At 43.3% G+C, this 20,806-nt stretch overlaps 1 long non-coding RNA gene across 1 annotated transcript; it reads right to left on the bottom strand.

The window, feature by feature from the left end:
- Positions 1-15,901: 15,901 nt before the first annotated feature.
- Positions 15,902-16,172, bottom strand: LOC116974859. Its single transcript, XR_004412470.1, has 2 exons — positions 16,052-16,172; positions 15,902-16,021 (listed from the first exon to the last, which is right to left on the bottom strand). It is a non-coding gene; the product is annotated as an uncharacterized LOC116974859 (long non-coding RNA).
- Between the last annotated feature and the right edge of the window lie 4,634 nt (positions 16,173-20,806).

Genomic DNA, 20,806 nt, shown 5'->3' with positions numbered 1-20,806 from the left:
TATACAATTAATAGCCTGACTCTCAACAGCATTGACATAGAGGGATTTTGGGGTCAAAACTCCCCATAGTGCAAAAATCCCTGTAAGTGGCAGGACAAGTAGAAAGTGTGATAAACAAGTATATGGTATGCTTTTTTCATAGGTTGGGGCATTGAGTATAAGAGTATATTTATGATATTCTAGTTTCATCCCAAATATATGCATCTGCCCTGATATTTGTTTTGTAACATGTACAGCATCTTTATTTTGCATCCTAAAGTACGTTTGAAAAGTTAATCATAAGTTGTTTACTGGCATGCTTCCTGTGAGAATTATTTTTAATATAAAGCCTGTTTTATGATATCGCATTTGCTGATGCCAGTTGTGCCCCACAAACTGGTGACTGACAGCTACAGGCGAGAACCCTTCCAAACGAGAAGTTCTTCCCACTAAGATTGTTAGATCTTTCCAGACAGCATTGGCTGAGAAGAATTTTACTGCTGACTGCATATTCTGAAGCAAGTTATTTACTAAGAATCTAGTTACTGTGTACAATTAAATCATGAAATTCTTTAATGTAACACAAATAGGTTATTTTGAATGATTGTAAATAGATACCATATTTAAATGTATTATGCTACATGTGGATCACCACGTTCACATTTATTGGGACCAGATTTGGACGGGTCTATCTTTGCGGGCCTTTGTAATTTGGAGACCAGTGATCTTGTCCAGACCATAACTGGTCATTAAATTATGATACCAGTTCATTTCAGCACTGCATGGATTCAGTAAAATGCCTCTGATGCCCAGGAAAATTGGAGGTAGCATGGCCAGATACAAGATATACGAGGAAACGCATAAGTGCAATCAGGTTATTGAACGTTTTAAAATTAAGAAAGCTGAAACGCAAAATGCTCATGAATAAATAAAATCATTAAACTAAAGCAAAATTATTAAGAAGAACCAGGATTCTTCTTTCATTTCTTATCCATTGACCTACGACTACTAATAGCATTCAAAGGAACTCAGTTCCAATGACAGGTCTGATCTGGCATGGAATCCTTGTGGAGATTTCCCAGTTTAATGCTGGGAATCCAAAAATGATTGGTCCCACTGCAGGATTTAAATTGCAGAAGAGTGATTAACCTATCCAGCCTGTTTGTATGCAATAATTCTGTGTTTTGCAGGGCATGCCTCAAAATGATTTACATGGGTGAGAATAATAGTTCTACTCAGAAGCCCTGAGAAAACTAATCTGGACCTAGCCCTTCAGTTCGCCACAGCTTAAAATCAACTTGAATAGATACCAATGCTGTCAGTGCAACCTATTAATGACAAGGACTGCTGCCTCTGGAAATAGAACTCCATCCTTGTTTTGTCAAAATATTTTAATTAGGTTCAATCATTGAATAAATTGCATTGAGAATGATTTTTTTTAAAATCCATTCAGTGAGATTAGTAGTGATCAGTCACTGCAAGACAACTGGCCTTATTTTAGAGAGGAGTGATAATTTCATGCCACTTCCCTTTAACACAGCATGTATCCATTATAGTTACAAATTAATCTACCATGTGCTCTGTTTGAGCACATATTAACCTACAATTTTATGATGGTTCAAACTCAATTTTCAGAAAGCAGGAATGATCTGGTTCCTACTTTCAAAGTATTTATCTTTTTATTTCTTGGGAGAGGGCTTTGTTTCTGCGAGTATGCAAACATAAGAAAAGCTCGCTCCCACAGGAGGATTGTTGAAGTTCCAATCACCTGTTAACTAAGCAGCAAAAATCAATTTGCAAAAGTTAGACTCGGGCAAAGCCACTTTATTTTTAAGATATCTGTTTTATCACATTATATACTTCAGATAGCTTGAAGCAGACATTGAAAAGGGAAGGATAAGCTGATAAGCATATTATACGGTTCTCAGCTGAGCTGCCGTAGGACTTTTCCCACCGAAGGGTGACATCTCGGCCTTTTCAGTCTTGCAGAAACCTGGCATCCATTTTGTGAGCTGATCAAAGTGCTCTATGTCCTAAACCATGAAGGAGTGGATTGTCTTCCAGCACTTCTCACAGAGTTCCGAGGCAGGTGCAAGTGGCTGTCTGTCTGGGCAGAACTATAAAAGAGAACAAGAGAAATGATCTGTATGAAGAAAAAAGAAGTGTTAGTGAATGTCTGAACCAGACAGCTGGCGAAAAATTAAACAAAGACATTGCAAGGCAGACGGCAGCTGTGTCAACCAGAAATTCAACCTGAAGGCATTGATATCTCAATAAAAGATAGAGGGAAATACCAATGTGTGTATCAAACCCGGAAGTGGATTTAAACATTCCCGTTTTTTCCCAGGGGTGTGGAAGATTCCTATCTTTGGTAATTTTGTTTTTCATGCTATTTGAATTACTTTTTCATCAGTACCACATCTTTGCTATTCAAAAAGGATGCATAAATAATTAGGCATCTCAAAGTTATGTAATAATGTAATGTGTCTGGTACTCTTTGCAGCAAGAATGAACTCAAAGTGATTGCATGCACTGAAATCATGCTGTAAATCTGAATTAGAAGACAGCAGTAATATTTATGTATACACCATTTATAATGAACTTGCATTTAGCTATATGTGAAACATATATTTCCTTAAACCATACAACACCATGAACCTGAGATAAAGTCTTGTTACCTGCTTGTAATCTAATGAGTAGCATACTTTTCCAATTAAATGTAATGTTGATTTAAATTACTCAACAACAAATGTGTGGAAAGGATAGCCAGTAACAAAGATAATTTGTTTACCTTTGTGGTTGGCATGAACAGTGGGAGATAAAAGAAATTCATGCTCTTAAACCAATTATTCCATTGCGCACTTTCAATAGCAATTCATTTCACTAAAGAGATTGTTTTAAGACCACTGCCACATCTAATTAAAGCATTATACCACTCCTCAACATTAGAGAAATTCAACAGTTTATGAAGGCGTTGTGGTGGATGTGATAAGACTTTTTACAGAGAAATCATATTCTTCATAATCTCCTCCCCTGCTCTACTTCATGTTAGGATTTTGTTAGGACACATGACAACAAAATGGTGATATTGATACAAAACAGGTAATAGACCATTGTGATTCATGAAATTATGGAATTATGGAATTGTTATTCCTTCAATTATTCCATTGATTTTTTTTTGTCATTCTGGTTAACCCCTGTGCTGCTTGTGAAGGTCATTTAAAGAGTGTGAAATTCAGCAACAAGGTTTATAGAAAAGAGTTTTATCAGATTACTGTGTGGCATTTTGTACTCAAACTGACATTGGTGTTCCCTAATAATGTATTATGAATTCTCACAGTTCTCAGCATGAAGCTCAACAAGTGCAACTTTTATAATCAGCATTTTATGGAACATAACAGCAGAGAAACAATGCTCATCTAGCCAGGGGGCACTGAAACTCAATGATGATGTTTTTTTGGAAGCTGGGTGGCAGATAAGTGTCCCCAAAGGTCAGAAGGACCGGACAAGTTGGCAAGAAGAATGGTCTATGTACAAGGAATAGTATGGAGACCCAAATGGAAATTAACAGGTGCAGTTGGTCTGAGGTTCCATGGAAGCTTGAATAAATCAATGGGGAAGCCTGGAATGCAATCAAATGCATGAGCCCATTCTGCTTGTCTTATCGGCAAAAATAAGTAATTTGTTTAACTTGGAGATAAAGGAGGGAGTTAGATGTGGCCCTTGTGGCTAAAGGTATCAGGAGGTATGGAGAGAAGGCAGGTACAGGATACTGAGTTGGATGATCAGCCATGATCATATTGAATGGCGGTGCAGGCTCGAATGGCCGAATGGCCTACTCCTGCACCTATTTTCAATGTTTCTATAGAGCACCGAAACAGACCCTTCGGCCCACCAAGTCTGCACCGATCAGCAATTCACATATGCTAGCACTATCCTACATACTAGGGATAATTTACAATCTTTACCAATTAACCTACAAACCTCTATGTATTTGGAGTGTGGGGAAAAGCCGGAGCACCTAGGAAACCTCCGGTGGTCACAGGGAGAATGTACAAACAGTGTAAAGACAGCACCCATTGTCAGGATCAACCCCGGGTCGCCGTCACTGTAAATGGAGTCTTTATTTCAGCATGAAGGGATGTGGCAGAGACTATCTATAACAACCTGAAATTAAAGCAGATAGTGACCTGATCTCCCTTGAAAAAGCAATGAGACACACAAGTAAGGCCAAGGATCTCAGCAAGGGCAACAAACTGAGTTAGAGTCTTGAACTTTCTCTAATACCATACAAAAAATCAAGCTCATGCCACCGTGAGACATCCCCACATCATTTGAAAAGATGACACCAGGTATCTGTGCAATGGCTTTATGGGTATTTTAAATTATTGGACACCCAGCAGCCCTGTTAGAAATATGTTGATGAATATAAACTGGAATTAACAAATGCAAAGAGCAAATAATCATTGAGGACCTTTTAAGTCCTACTCCTTGCTGCAGTGCTTACACCTTGCTTATACGTGAAGTGCAAATACAGATCTCAGGTCACACCTTTAACTGCCAATTTCTGCCAGTGAACATGGACATGGCCAATGTGCATGAGATGATGTCTGACTTAAAGACACTGTTAATGCCAGTGCCTCCACCACTGTAATAACTATGTCAAACACAAGCTTGAGAAACAATACTTCATCACCTCTTCTTCCATCTGGGCGCATTGCAGTTGTCTTGAATCATATTGATTTCTTCTTCAGGTCACTCACCATCTTTGTCCATGAGATCTGGTCATTTCTGCTTAAAACGTCCAACTGGGATATGGGCTTATTGTTTGCTCTCTTCATTCACAAAGACATGACCTACAATCTGCATTTCACACTTTATCATGTTCCTCTGTTTGTATTTCCACTCTAGATGCCCTCATCTTATAGATTTCATTTTTTCCCCACTATCTTCTCCCATTAATTGATCAACTAGAAATATTTAAAAAGACAAAGCGCTGGAGAAACTCAGTACATCAGTCAGCATCTCTGGAGGACATGGATAGGTGACATTTGGATCAGGGCCCTTCTTCAGACCTGATCTCCCCTTAAAAAGCATCACAACACACACATGAAGTTATGTGAAGAAGGTCCCGACTCAAGATGCCACCTACCCATTTTATCCAGAGATGCTGCCTGACCCTCTGAGTTATTCCAGCATTTTGTGTCTTTTTTTGTAAACCAGCATATTCAGTTCTTTGTTTCCATCTAAAATATTAACTCTATTTCTCTCTCCGCATTTACTTATTCACCTTCCAAATGCTTCCAGCATTTTTGTGTGTTTTTTTATTTCAAGTTCCTGGCAGTTTTTATGTAATTTGTACAATAAAAAAAATGCACTCACACTTCCAACCTCCAGGTATATCTGTTCGGGGAACAATTCTTATCCAAAATAGAACAGGAGAAAGAAAGATAAATTCAATGGTGTTCGAAATTCATGGAAGGATACAAGTGACCAAGAGGGAATGTATCAGAAATTGAAAAGTCTGTTTTGTTGGATAAGAGTGTTGTGCTATAGGGAGAGGTCGAATAGCATGGACTTTTACCCTCTGCAGATCATAAGAATGAGAGGTAACCTTCGCTGAAATGTTGGAAATTCCTGAGGGAGGATGCGAAGAGGATGTTACACCTGGCTAAAGTGTCCAAAATTATGGAATCCTGCTCATGAGATAAAGGATTGAGCTAGGAAGAAATATCTTTGCCCAGAAGTTTGCGAGTACTTGGAATTCTACCCACGAGTTGGGGATAAAAGTTGTTGCATTTACAGTATTTAGAACTCTGATTCAAGTCACTCTGATCTGTCACAAACGCTGACTGGTGAAGCAGATGAAAGGGGAATTCTAGCCTTCACCTACTATTTCTTTTGTCCAGTCAATAGTCTTTCATCTGCACACTGCAATATTTTATTTGGCAGCTATCATCTTTGTAGAGTAACAAATGAAATGTTAAAGGTGGGATTTGGTTGCGTAGTTTCACAGGAGCATAAGCTTTGTTCGAGACATGAAATAAATGACCCAAAACCTGTTCAAGTGTTTGATACTGAACACTACTATTCTGGGAGGCCAATCAATGGAGAATATATGTGGAAAAATAGTAATGGTCCTCAAGTTTCCACACTTTTTGTGGCACCGTATCCAATTAATCTAAACAAATGCCCCACATTTTATCATTATGTAACGTGAAGTAAAGTGTGTTAAATTGGGTGATATTTTAAAAGTATGATATAATTTTAAAAAGCAACATTTAACAAATGCAACTTGGAAGAGGTGACAGTTTTCCATTGTTATGAGTCCAGTGAAGCTCGGAAGCACAGGTATCTGCTTTATCATCCTGTCTAATTACAAGAGAGAGGACAAAGAGGCTCGCTTTTTACGAAATTTGTCAGCACTTTGTAACCATTACCACTTGTTGAGGCAACAATGCTAAAGTGATGAATAAGGACATTTTTTCTTCGAAATTTGCAGATTTTTCAACCAAATATAAATCAATTTTTATCAGAGATGAAAGGTTTAAATCTTAATGCTAAAGTAGTACAAAGAGAACGTTGTTAAAGCTTCAATATTTTGCTTAAAACAAAGTCTGAGAGGGAAAACGGGTGAAGACTCAATCTGCATGATTATTTTCCACTTCCAAGAGGAGGAATTTCTTTAGTCAGGGTGGTGAATCTGTGGAATTCGTAGCCACAATGATGGCCAAGTTAATGGATATTTTTAAGGCAGAGATAAGTTTAGTTAATTTATTGTCACGTGTACCAAGGTACAGTGAAAAGCTTTGTTGCATGCTAACCAGTCAGCAGAAAGAGAATACATACAGTTGAGATTGACAGATTCTTGATTAGTACAGGTGTTAGCGATTATGTGGAGAAGGCAGGTGAATGGGGTTGAGATGGAAAGAGAGGTCAGACTAGATAGAATGAAAGAATGGCCTAATTCTGCTCCTATAACTTAGGAACATGAAGTTTTGATCTAACTTGTGTCCGAGATTCACAAGATATGGGACATGGCCAAAGCAGATTAGGCAATTTTAATGACATCAATGCACCATTTTAATGCCAAGATTGATTGGAAATGCAGTTCATTGTGCATCAATTAATCTACATGGTCCTGCCAAATGTTTGCATCAAAACTATTAGAGACCAGAGAATTTTGTCTGGCGTACTTGAGTGTGATCTCTCAAAGCAGGACTAGCATTCATATCATAGTCATCTTATTGGGGCATGATTGAAGTCCTGCTGGGTGCCCATCTAAACACTATTAATTTTAGTCAGCACTGTAGCTGAAAGGTTGACAACATTGCTACCATATTATGATCATGGGCTTTTCCAGCATGACAGCAAACTCAGGATAATCCAATTAACTTTTCCACCGCCTCACAACTGCAATTTATAGCTCCTCTACCTCAATTTATTTATATCTTATAATGCTCATAAAGAACACGCACATGTTATTTTGGTGACAGTAATTAGAAGGGAATTAGGAAAAGTTATTGAAATTTCCCCTTTGGCCAGACTAACATTTCAAGAGAAATAAAAATGATCACATTCAGTCTTGAATACTGAGCTTATTTTCATGAACTCCTCAATGAATAGTAAAATGCCAGAGCTGCGTGCATTATAAAAGCTTTTCATTTATACATTTCAATATGTTTTATTATTTCTGCAGACTTATCTCCCTTACACACCTGGATCTGATCCTACAGTAAAGAGGACGATTGAGAAACTGAGACCTTGCATGTTTTTTTTCAATTACACACGCAGAATATGACACCAGACTTTCTTCCAAATAATCTCTGTAAATTTATTTACTAAAATTAGTTCTGGATTTACTTTTATCACATTTAGTGGGCAGTTATAGTAGCATTTCGTTGCCACACAATTCAAGGGATGGTAGCAGTAAAGGTAGAAAAAGCTACTGGAAGGATTTGTTGCTAAGATATATATATGTGGGGGTGTGTGTGTGTGTGCGTGCGTGCGTGCGTGTGTGCGTGTGTGCGTGTGTGCGTGTGTGCGTGTGTGTGTGTGTATATATATATAATACTAGACCAAGTGCAGACCCATTGGGTCTGTTCCCCCAACGTGTGGTTGTGGGGGGAGGCGGCATGCAGCGTCACACACACTAACTATCCCCCCCAACCCCCCCCCCCCCCCCCCCCGCACTCACACTAATTATCCCCCTTGATATTATATTAATATTATTAATTTGCTCCTTTTACTCCATAACCACCCTATCTACTGACGCATAGCCCCCAACTTGCAGTCACATCTAGAGAGGGAGGGGGGGGCGGGGTTAGAGAGTGAGGGCAGAGAGAGAAGGGGCAGAGACAGAGGGAGAGACAGAGACACAGAGAGGGGCAAGAGGGATGGGGGGGTGGAGAGGAGGAGAAGAGGGAGGGTGGGTGAGGGGGGAAAGGTGGGGGAGGAGGGGAGGAGAGAGAGAGTGAGAATGAGGGGGAGAGAGAGGGGGTGCTGAGAGGGGGGTGAGGTGGAGAGGTGGGGAGCAGGGAGGGGGGAGGGTGGAGGGAAGAGGGTAGGGGGTGTGGAGGGGAGGGGAGGGGGTTTAGGGGAGGGAGGGAGGGTGGGGGAGGGGATGGAGGGGAGCAGGGGAGAGAGAGAGAGAGAGAGGGGGGGCGAGAGGGGGGGGGGGGAGAGGGGGGGTGCTGAGAGGGGAGGGGGAGAGGTGGTGAGCAGGGAGGGGGAGGGAGGGTGGAGGGAAGGGGGTAGGGGTGTGTGGAGGGGAGGGGAGTTGAGAGGAGGGACGGTGGGAGAAAAAGAGAGGAGAGAGAAAGAGGGGTAGGGGTGGGAGAGGAGGGGGGAGAGAGGAGAGGGGGGAGAGAGGAGAGGGGGGGAGAGAGGAGGGTGGGAGAGGAGGGGGGGGAAGAGGAGAGGGGGGGGAGAGGAGAGGGGGGGGAGAGGAGAGGGGGGGGGGGGGGAGGAGAGGGGGGAAGAGGAGGGGGGGGGAGAGGATGGGGGGGAATAGGAGGGGGCTGAGGAGGAGGGGGAAGAGGAGGGGGGAGGGGAGAAGGGGGGAGTGGAGAGGGGGGGGGGGGAGAGGAGAGGGGGTGGGGTAGAGGAGAGGGGGGGAGAGGAGAGAGGAGAGGTGAGGGGGAGGGGGGGGTAGAGGTGAGGGGGGAGAGGAGAGGGGGAGAGCAGGGGGGAGAGGAGAGAGGGGAAGAGGAGAGGGGGGAGAGGAGAGGGGGGAGGAGAGGGGGGAGGAGAGGAGAGGGGGGGGAGAGAGGAGAGGGGGGAGAGGAGAGGGGGGGAAGAGGAGAGGGGGGGAGAGGATGGGGAGAGGAGAGTGGGGAGAGGAGAGGGGGGGAGACGAGGGGGGGAGAGGAGAGGGGAGAGGAGAGGGGAGAGGAGAGAGGGGGGAGAGGAGAGGGAGGGGGGGGAGAGGAGAGAGGGAGGGGGGGGAGGAGAGAGGGAGAAGGGAGAGGAGAGGGGGGGAGAGGAGAGGGGGGAGGAGAGGAGAGGGGGGTGGAGAGAGGAGAGGGGGGGCGGAGAGAGGAGAGGGGGGGAGGAGAGAGGAGGGGGGGGAGGAGAGAGGAGGGGGGGAGAGGAGAGGGGGGGAGAGGAGAGGTGGGGAAGAGGAGAGGGGGGGAGAGGAGAGGGGGGGAGAGGAGGGGGGAGAGGAGGGGGGGGGAGAGGAGAGGGGGGGAGAGGAGGGGGGGGGGAGAGGAGAGGGGAGAGGAGAGGGGAGAGGAGAGAGGGGGGAGAGGAGATGGAGGGGGGGAGAGGAGAGAGGGAGGGGGGGAGAGGAGAGAGGGAGAGGGGAGAGGAGAGGGGGGGAGAGGAGAGGGGGAGGAGGGGGGGGGAGGATGGGGGGGGAGGGGGGGAGAGAGGAGGGGAGAGCGAGAGAAAGGGAGAGAGACAGGGGGGGAGAGAGAGAAAGAGAGAGGGATAGGGAGAGAGAGAGAGAGAATGCTTTTTTACTCAACCCAAACCCCCCAAACCACCATTTGCAGGCAGTGCTTTTCTCCTCAAACTAACCATAACCATATTTTCATTTTCAAACCAAATTAAGGGTACTTACTCACAGCTGTGTAGACATTTGTTCAGTCATTCAGAGCTCAGACCTCCATGTTGTAGAGACTGATTGGGGCACACCACTTCCTGGGTTTATAGTCCCTCCCCCACCCACCAGCAGGAGCAGCAGAGAGAATGGGGAATTTTGTAAAAGCATTAATATCTCTGTCATTTTTCATCGACCGGAAAAATCCTCGGCACACATATGGCGGAGGGGGGCTCTGAGCAAGGTGGCTAAAAATGACGGCCGTAGGTGGCGGTGTTCTCTCGGAAATCGCAGCACAGAAGGCCAAAACCGGTCAAGAACAGACTTTTAGTAATATATATAATAAGATAGATATAGGATTACCTACAACTTTGGTGTCATGAATGTGATAAAAAAACACTGCAGCCAAAAAATGAATATGCTTAATTTATGACTAAAAAATGTCCCAACAAATTTAATGTAGCCAGTCTGACCCCTGCTACTACAACCCAGTGCCACTGCCAGGACAATGAGCCATGCGGCCAAGATAAGACAATGCTTTAATCAGCTTTTAACCTGATGGATGCAAGATGGTGCCAGGATTGTGGCAAATCTGTGTACTACCTCAACGTACAATTCCACTATTCCTCATCTTGAGAGCCAATGCAGCGGTGATGGAGAAACTGGGAGATGAGAAGAAATGTTGTCCAGGTAACCGGGGGGGGGGGGGGGGGGGGTTAAGTAGATGTCAGTGGATACTTTTCTACTTGAGATTGAGAGGAGTGATCCAGAAAAGGGAGGGATGTGTCTGAAATACACCAAGCAAATTTGAGAGTGGGGTGAAAGATGGTAGCAGTTATAAAACTGATGAGTTCTACACTATTGCAGCCTTTATATATTTGTTTAAAACAAGCCTTAAGATGAAGAAAATAAACACTATTCTTCTCTAAACCCTTGTGGTTTAGCTGTGCACAAAAGGCACAAATCCACGGAGGAGTAATAACCTTAGTTCCACCTAACCAAATCTGATTCACTCCCAAAGGCTCTGGAAATGTTGATGATCAAATAATTGCTGGAGTGAAACCCATTCATCAGCTTTTCAGAATGCTGATAACCTGGGACTTTTTTCTGCAAATCCCCTAGCGTGATAATGATCAAAAACATCAAACTGAATAATCTACTTTTAAGAGGGCAAAAACTAATTAGCTGACCCAAGAGTGAAAAAGGAACCATTTCATTTCATTATCTAGATAAAATGGTATAATCAGAATTGAGGGAGGGACTGATGTATCAATCATGCTTTCACAGGGGGGATGTTGTGTTATACAGTAAGGGATAACTTTAGTAAATTGGAAAGAATCCGAACAGAGGATTAATTCTCTGCCTGGCAGACTTCCTTTGAGTAATCATCTTCCTTTGAGTAATCATCGGAATGAGTTGTTTGAAATCATCTAGAGTTAAACTGGACTGTACTTGTGAGTAATATGTAAAGTTAAAGGGCACCTTAAAAGACAATGGGGACAAGAGTGATGACCCACACATTTGAGAATGAGTTCTTTCGAGTGTTCACTAGACTCAGATTCAGTTAGAAACTTGAACATGTGCACTGAAGTTACAGTTAAGAATAAATCTGTTGTTAGAACACATAGGTCATATCAATAAATATATTTGCAGTATTTTATATAATCCCATTTTAAGATCATCAAACATTGGAGAAGAATTGGTCAATTCGGCCCATCAAGTATGCTTTGCCTTTCGATCATGGCTGATTTATTTTTGCTTCTTCACCACATTCTCCTGCCTTCTCCCCGCAACCTTTGACACCCTAAAGGGCCTGTCCCACTTACATAATTTTTTCAGTGACCTGCCAGCACCCGTCATAGTCGCAGCAGGTCGCCGGAAATGTTCAAAATGTTGAAAATCCAGCGGCGATCAGAAAAAGGTACGACTCTTTGGGCCACTACTCATGACCATACAGGCGTCACCCCTCGACATGTGTCAATAAGGTCATCCCTCATTCTTCTACACCCCAGAGCGTACAAGTCCAAACTACCTGGCCTCTCTCGATAGGGCAATCATCTCATCCCAGAAGTTAGCCTCATGGATCTCTTTTGGACTGCCTCCAATACCACTTTATGTTTTATTTTAGGTAAGGAATTAAGACTGGGCACAGCATTCCAGATGTAACGTCACAAATATCCTGCACAATTGTACCAAAACCTCCCTTATCTTAAACTCCAACACATGTTCAATAAAAGCTGATGCCTTCTTAACTACATGTATGTGCCTGCTGCCTTTTTGAGATTCATGCACGGGGACATCTGGATCCCTCTGGACCTCAGCCATTTGCAGTCTTTCTCCATGACATTGCATTCCCCACATTAAACTCCAGAGTTTTGCAGTAGACTGAGAGGGGTAGAAACTCTTATGCAGGTCCTCCTCCAGGTTATAGAAACATAGAGACATAGAAACATAGAAAAATAAGGGCTGGAGTAGGCCATTCGTTCCTTCGAGCCAGTACCGCCATTCAATATGTTCATGGCTGATGATCAAAAATCAGTACCCCGTTCCTGCTTTTTCCCATATCCTTTGACTCCTTTTTTTTCTGGTGGAGGTTAAAGAGGGACACGTTATGAATGCCCACCTTATGTACAGCCCATTTATGTGAAAGAACATTTAGAAGATCAGCGGCAAGAATTTTGCCATGTGGAAACTTTGGCCATGACAATACTGTTGCATCTTGCAGAGAAATCAAATTGGTTGAGATAAACACCTGGATTAACTACATGTTGCCTTTAGTTGGCCTATGTTTATATTTGAATATATTGCCCAATTGGCTGCATTCCAAACTTAAACTGTTCAGGTTAGGGACAGTTTTAGGAACGCAAAACTTTTATAACCTGGTGAGGACCTCTGCTAAGTAAAAAAACCTAAAAACATTTAAGACCCCTGAGATTGTTCGCATACAGGTGGGGAATATAGTGTTGAAACATTAGGAAAAATATAATGAGAACAAAGGAAACAAAATTAGGAATAGGGCGTTTGACTCCTCATGTCCTCTCTGCTCCAATAAGACCTTGGCTGATCATTTACCTTGGTACCACATTCCTGTATTAATTCCATAGCTCTTGAATTGATTAATATCTAAAATTCTATCAATATTTGTCTTCAGTACACTCAATGATAAAACCTCTACAGTGACTTGGGCAAAGAACTGCAAATGTTAACTATTTTCTGCATGGAGAGATTTATTCACGGGTGTCAGAGGTTATGGGGAGAAGGCATGAGAATGGGGTTAGGAGGGAGAGATAGATCAGCCATGATCAGCCACAATGGTGTAAACTTGATGGGTCAAATGGCCTAATTCTACTATTACTTATGATCTTATGATCTTCTCATCTTCACCCTCATCAGATTTATTTGAGTGTGACCTGATTCAAGACACTCCAGCCAGAGAAATTATCTATCTTGTCAACTCTTCAAGAATGTGTATGGTTCATTTGTATTACCTTTCAATGTTCAAAACTCTTTAAAGTGCAAGAGTGATCGGCTGAATCTCTCTGCATATGACAAGACTGCTAATCGTGGAAAATGTTGCCACTTGCAAGGAGATTGCGTACGTAGCAACCTTTCAATCTAATTTCAATTGATAGAAATATGCTCTACACACATTGAATATGTAATTGAATGTGTAAAGTACGACAGGTAATGATCCCCACAAATGCTTAAATCATGAGCATATATTCCCATTCCAATTTTCAATTGGTAAGAATTCCATGGGACTTGCATACAAACCTCAAAACTACTGCAGGAATCTTTTTATATTCTTTCTTCATTCAGCTTTGAGATGTATGTCTGTGGCCAATGCAAGTAGATAAATGCATTTAATCTTAAGTACCAAACTTGTTCACTTATTCTTGCACGACAAAGTAAGCAGCCGACCAGCTATCACAGCACACTAACCCAGACTACTGGTTTTACTTTAGTTTTAGTTTAGAGATACAGCGCGGAAACAGGCCCTTTGGCCCACCGAGTCCGCGCCGACCAGTGATCACCGCACACTAACCCTATCCTACACACACTAGGGGCAATTCACAATTATACCAAGCCAATTAACCAACAAACCTGTACATCTTTGTAGTGGTGGTCAAGGGCCCACAATGTCAATGGTTCTGTGCTGGTGCCTGCCGGGGAAGTGGTAGCTGTGATGTATTTGTAATGTATTATCATTGAATGTATCAGAATGGAATTTGTGATGTATATGTAATGTACCCCGTAATAATGTAGATAGATAGATATAATTTATTGTCACACAACCAGGGTTGGTGGAAATTTGGGTTGTCAGCAGCAGTACAATAATAAAGAACACACAATAAAACTGTAACACAAACATCCACCACAGCATTCATCACTGTGGTGGAAGGCACAAACATTTGGCCAGTCCTCCTCCATTTCCCCCCCGTGTACAGGACCAGAGTCCAGTCAGTCCAGGATCGGCTCTTCCTCACCGGAAACCGCGGCTTTAGATTGTTGTAGGCCGCAGGCCGGCGGTCGAGATTTAAAGTCCCCGCCGCAGCCAGAAGCACCGTAGACTGCAGGGCCGGCGGTCGAAGCTCCCCTCCAGGGGTGATGGTAAGTCCATGCCGCACCCGCGGTAGAAGTTGGCCGCGGGCCGGCAGTGATGGCTTCTTCTTCCCCCGGGTCCCCCACGAGGGGCGCCGCACCAGCTGGAGCTCTGCAGACACTTCAGGCTGCGACTTCAGGCTGCCGCTGCCCCGGGCCAGCAAAACGGAGCGCTCCCCTCCAGCGAGCCCCAGCGAGGGTCGCCCGCTCCACGCCGAGAGTCCACGCTGCGCCCGCCGCTGAAGCCCCGGGCGCGTCTCCGGGAAAGGCCGCGTCGATCCTTGATGTTAGGCCACGGGGGAGGCGACCTGGAAAAAGTCGCCTCTCCATGGAGGAGGCGACCGAAGCGGTTTCCCCCTCACCCCCCCACACCACCCCCCACACAAAACACACAAAGAAACACAAAATACACACTTTAAACATACTAAAAAATAAAAATAAAAAGCTGGAAAAACTGACGCACTGCTGACATGGCTGCACACAGAGGAGCGCCCCCTACAGTAATATGTAATGTGGGAAAGAAGCAGAAAAAGAAAAAGAAAACTCACCCAGCAGGTCTAAAAGTCCCGTTCGGAGGGCCGGGAGATGAAGAGAAAGTAGCCTTCCGTGATGGCCAGAGGAATCGACGGCTTCTCCCAGAGGGAGTAATGGCCACCACCATGTTCGGCTCAAGCAGCCGTTTTAAACTATATCACAAATCGAACCATAACTTGTAGTTCTAATTGATCGGTTGGTAGTGTAATACATGTTGTAATAAAACAAAACTACGTTTGAACCCTGGTTTGCCAGCACCCTGTGCTACATTTTGGTCTGTAATATATAATCTGAATTCCATAGAGAAGAAACGCTGCAATTTATTTCCCCCCTTGTGCTGTACAGTTTGATGAAGTTTTTTACAAGCATCCTTATGCAGAAAAATAAGTAAAGCATGTAGTGTTGAATGGGCATGTTTTCATACATTTGAGGGCATATTATTAATGCAGAATTGTATTTTCTTATCTTGGAGAAGTCAGTGAAGTTGACTAGGGCTGGGAAAAAGAAATGACAGTGAATGTACAGACTTTTACTTTCATATCTGGGGTGACTATATTCCTAGTCAATATTTCATCTGTACAAAAGATTGCCGCAGTTTCTTGTTTTTTTTTCTCTCAGCGAAGCCAAACTTAGTTTTGTGTCTGTTTTTTATCATTCAATAAATTCTTTTTTATATACAAAAGAAATTGAAAGAACAAAAATAGTTTGTATTGACTGTTTAGTATTGACTAAGTTTTTTTGTTTGAAGGGGGAGTCCGCCTCCTAGATGGAGCAAGTCTACGAGACCAGGCGGAGAGTAAGTTCAGGATAGAGACGTCTAGCCCAGGATAGAGACCTGTGGCCCAGGATAGAGCCCTATAGCTGTGAATGGACGCCTGTGTAGCTGTGGACCCCAGTGTAGCTGTGGATAGACCCCTGTGTAGCCATGGATAGACCACCTGTAGCCAGACGCCCAGAGGTGAGAAACCTGGTCAGAGGACCCCGTCTCCCAGAAGCCAGAAATGGTCTCCCAGAAGGGGCATGTCCCCAGAAGACACGATGCACTGAGATGCAGCGAGAGGCAGGAGCCACTCCCAGTTGCAGCAAAAGGCAACGAGACAGGCCCTTTGTTAGAGTTTCTAGAGTTTGAGGTTAGTGAAAAACAGCCGCACTCTTAATTGAGTCTAGTGTAAACCCTTATGTGGATATTAGGGGGTGATATAATTAAAGTGAAGGGGGAGGTGCGATGTAATTAAAGTGAAGGGGGAGATGTGATGTATTTGTAATGTACTATCATTGTAAGTATCAATTTGTGATGTACATGTAATGTACATATGTAATGTAAATGCCAGTGCCCCTTGATGACAAAAGCAGAAGCTGGCAAATGTACCTGTGCCTCGTGACTGAGGTCAAGTGACCTTCTGGAAGTTTCAGTCATAGCAGATTAAACGTATTTTACATGAAGGCGGACGTGTATTCATTGTGCTAGTCACAACAGGGCCTGACGGAGAACATTACAGTAGCGATCTGCAGTTTTGATTGTCCCAGTTGGGGGCAGCCAGGGAGGTAGTTAGATTTGGTGGCTTCAGCACCCTGCTTGATCTAGCAGCGATGGCATCAGGGTTCAATATTTGGGACAGTTGGCCATGCGGCACATTGTGGCAGCGGGGCCTCTAGCCTAGGTTTAGTGATGAGCGTGGTTGAGTTTTGCTGGTGGGGTTTTGGATCTAACGGTGTCAAGGAATCCAGCTTTCTCCCCGGCCACCCCCAGGCAGGTGGTCAACTGACACAGACTGTCCTCACCTCTCCCGGCTGCCGGCAGGCTGGAGACGCTGACTTTGCCGATCTTTACCTCCTCCTTGGACACCTGCAGTGTGTGCATTCCCTCCACAGATGCTGCCTGACCTGCTGAGTACCTCTAATCTTTGGTTTTTGACTCCAGCATCTACAGTTTCCTGTGTCTCTAATTTGGATATTTCTTCTGTCAAATATCTATGCAACAACAATTAATATGTTGTCTGAGTTTAGGTTATTTGTTCAGAAATCTATATATTTTTTTGTTAATCCAATATGTTTGATGTTTGCTGTTTAATGTCAGGCACAGTAGACATTAATGAGGAGGTCGCACTTTAGGTGAAATTCCTATGCAGACATGCAAGCATGAAAGTAAGGGCCTGTCCCACTTAAGTGTCCATGGCACGCAAATTATGCGACCTCGTGGTCGCGTTGAGCCGCGATTGTCCCGCGAAGGTTGGACGTGATTTCATGCATACGCAAAGCCGTCTGTAGCGCGTGACGTCATTTGAAGATGGACACAAAATGCAGGAGTAACTCAGCAGGACCGGCAGCATCTCTGGAGAGAAGCAATGGGTGATGTTTCGTGTCGAGACTCTTCTTCAGTCTGAAAAGAAGGGTCTTGACCCGAAACGCCACCCATTGCTTCTCTCCAGAGATGCTGCCGGTCCCGCTGAGTTACTCCTGTCTATCATCAATTTTCTTGACCTCGCTCTGGGACTAGAAGTGGGGGCGGATCCGGACTGCAACGGCCGTGAGCCCCAGGCCGAGTTCGGCGATCCTTTGCCTGCTTCTGCTGCTGTTGAAGGTGAGACGTTGCGTCGCGCCAGGGTCTTGGGCCTGTCCCACTTTGGCCATCAGTTCCGCGACAGGCCATTCACTACAAATATTTCAGAGGCCCGCGCGATGTCGCGCACAACTACATATCCGTCCGCGCTTCTCAGTGGGACCGGACCTGCGCAGCCACACGATGCCCGTGCGCCTCAACGCAACCACGAGGTCGTGTAATTTGCGTGCCAAGGATACGTAAGTGGGACAGGCCCTTAAGCATGCAGGTACAGCAGGCATTGAAGAAAACAAATGGCATGTAGGACTCCATAACGAGAGGATTTGAGTATAGGAGCAAGGAGGTCCTACTGCAGTTGTCCAGGGCCCTGATGAGCCAACATTGTCTGCAGTTTTGGTCTCCTAATTTGGGGAAGGACATTCTTGCTATTGAGGGAGTGCAGCATAGGTTCACCAGGTTAATTCCCGGGATGGCAGGATTGACATATGATGAATGAATGGATCGACTGGGCATATATCCACTGGAATTTAGAATTTAGATTTTATAGAAACATATACAATTCTTAAGGGATTGGACATGCTAGATGCAGGAAAATTTTTCCCAATGTTGAGCGAGTCCAGAACCAGTGGTCACAGTTTAACAATAAGGGGTAGGCCAGTGAGGATTGAGATGAGGAAACTCTTTTTCACCAGAAAGTTGTGAAGTTCCCTACCACAGAAGGCAGTGGAGGCCAATTCACTGGATGATAACTCAAGAGTGAGTTAGATATAGCTCTTACGGCTAATTGAGTCAAGAGGAGAAAGCAGGAATGGGGTATTGATTTTGGATGATCAGCCATGATCATATTAAATGGCGGGGCTGGCTTAAAGGGCTGAATGGCCTACTCCTGCACCTAATTTCCATGTTTCTATGTACAATGTTAAAAAAGCATACTAATCCCCATAGCTATATAATTACTAAGTTTTCCTCAGAATTATAAGCAAATATAAAATATATATAAAACATGACTGCTATGAACCAGAACAATCAGATAATATTCATACTTCCAAAATCACTTTTGCATTAGAAAATATCCTTTGATATAGTTAAGAGAAGAAATCTAGTGCAGTTTGATCACAAAAACACAGTCAATGATCTTGCATTGACAAGTAAATTATGAGGAAAGTATTAATGATAGAAATTGCTCAAAATCAAGTTCAGTTTCTGAGTATTTTTTAGTTCTTGAATGCTTTGTAAATTCACGTACAGGAAGAGGATTTGTTTATTAAGACCAACATTCAAACCAGTGGAAAACATTGTGACTTCCCAGCCATATTTTAAAATATAAAATATCAAAGAAAGGCAATTTTGTCTTGAAACACCATGGGTATTTTTTTTTATGCGTTTCTCTGGTTGTTTAAAAACAGTGCAAATTGCATAAAAATGCAGGCCAAGGTGTTGAACATTCAGCTTCACTTAGATTCTATTTTTCTTATATTGATAATCAGAGCAGGTGTGATTGAGGCTTGATAGATTGTTACTAATGCTTCTGGAAACCTTCACAAGCAAGCCTGTATTCATTGATTAATTATGCTGGTTCTAGAAGTGTTGGCAGTTATTTAAATCCATGATCACCTGATAGCAATCTCAGTGAGATTTAACTTCAATTCATTCAGTGTTTCAGTTTTTTCATTGTCAGTAATGCTGCTAAAAATTAAGGTTTTTTTTTATTTTTCTAATTCTACATAGCAGTTAATGATACCTTCTGAACCTTCTGAATTTTGTAGTCGGCAGGGCAGTATTCTGTATATCGCCAACTTGGACAATTTAACATTTTATCAAGCCAATTAACCTACAAACCTGAACCTGTACGTCTTTGGAGTGTGGGAGGAAACCGAAGTTCTCGGAGAAAACCCATGCGGGGAGAACGTACAAACTCCATACAGACAGCACTCGTAGTCGGGATTGAACCGAGTCTCTGGCGCTGCATTTTGCTCTAAGGCAGCAACTCTACCACGGTGCCACCGTGACTGCCGTAATAGTAGGTTAATTATCATTGTGAATTACCTCTAGTGTGAGAGTGAGTGGTAGAATTTGGGAGTGAGTTAATGAGAATGTGGGAAGAAACAAAAGGGAATTAATGTTGAATTAGTGCTTTGTCCTTGGTGTAACTTTGATGGGGTGTGGATATTTATTACAATGCTGTATTATTTTAGGTTTTTGACGTCTTTTAACTCATTAGTTTGGATTAATCTACATATACTTTTGAGGGTTAATCAGGCAAAATAGGTTTTTGCCCTGAATAGATTATTATTGATCACTGGATGGAAATTTGTGATAATCATGAGAATGTCCAGGGCACTTCCACATGTGATTTTTATTATGCTTTGCAAATTTCTGACGATAGTTAAATGCATCATGATATTATTGAATGCATTGTGACAATTTTAGCCCTTACGAACATAAATTAGTTCATTGTTCTACATGGCTACTGTTGGGCAAATTGTAGAAGTAGAAATGTGTCCTGTTCATTTGCTTGTTTGTCCACTATAAATGCACACTCTGCGAGCAACAGATCAGATTGGACAGGTTTAGAAAAAGCTGGAGGCTTCATTGGCAGTTTCTATAGTTTACAAGAGGATTTTGAATCTGTTAAGGAGTGATCCACTATTCAGCTATTAAGATATTGATTCTCTGGGTGCCCCTGTGGTCACTAATAACATTCCCCAACAGAAGGGATCCTTTATGGCCTTCGTTGGTAAGTCAACAGTTTGGAGATCAATAGGTTAGAAGCAAAAAACATGTATGGCAGCAAGCTGGTTACTGCAGCAACCTTTAAACGATGAGCTCCACCTGGCACACTCCAATGAAAAATGTAATCTCAGACTTGGGTTTTCCAAGAATTACATCGAGATAAGTGCTTCCTGTAATTACCTAACCTGCAGGTGGGATAGATTTAATAGGAACCCAAAGGGTAACTATTTCATGCAAAGGATGGTGGGTGTAGGGAACGAGTTACTAGGGGACGTAGTTGAGGCTGGTACTATCGCAATGTTTAAGAAGCACTCGGGTACATGGGTAGGACAGGTTTAGAGAGATATGGGCCA

This window comes from Amblyraja radiata, chromosome 7 (genome assembly GCF_010909765.2).
Source record: "Amblyraja radiata isolate CabotCenter1 chromosome 7, sAmbRad1.1.pri, whole genome shotgun sequence".
NCBI lineage: Eukaryota > Metazoa > Chordata > Chondrichthyes > Rajiformes > Rajidae > Amblyraja > Amblyraja radiata.
This window is presented reverse-complemented; position numbering and strand designations above follow the sequence as displayed.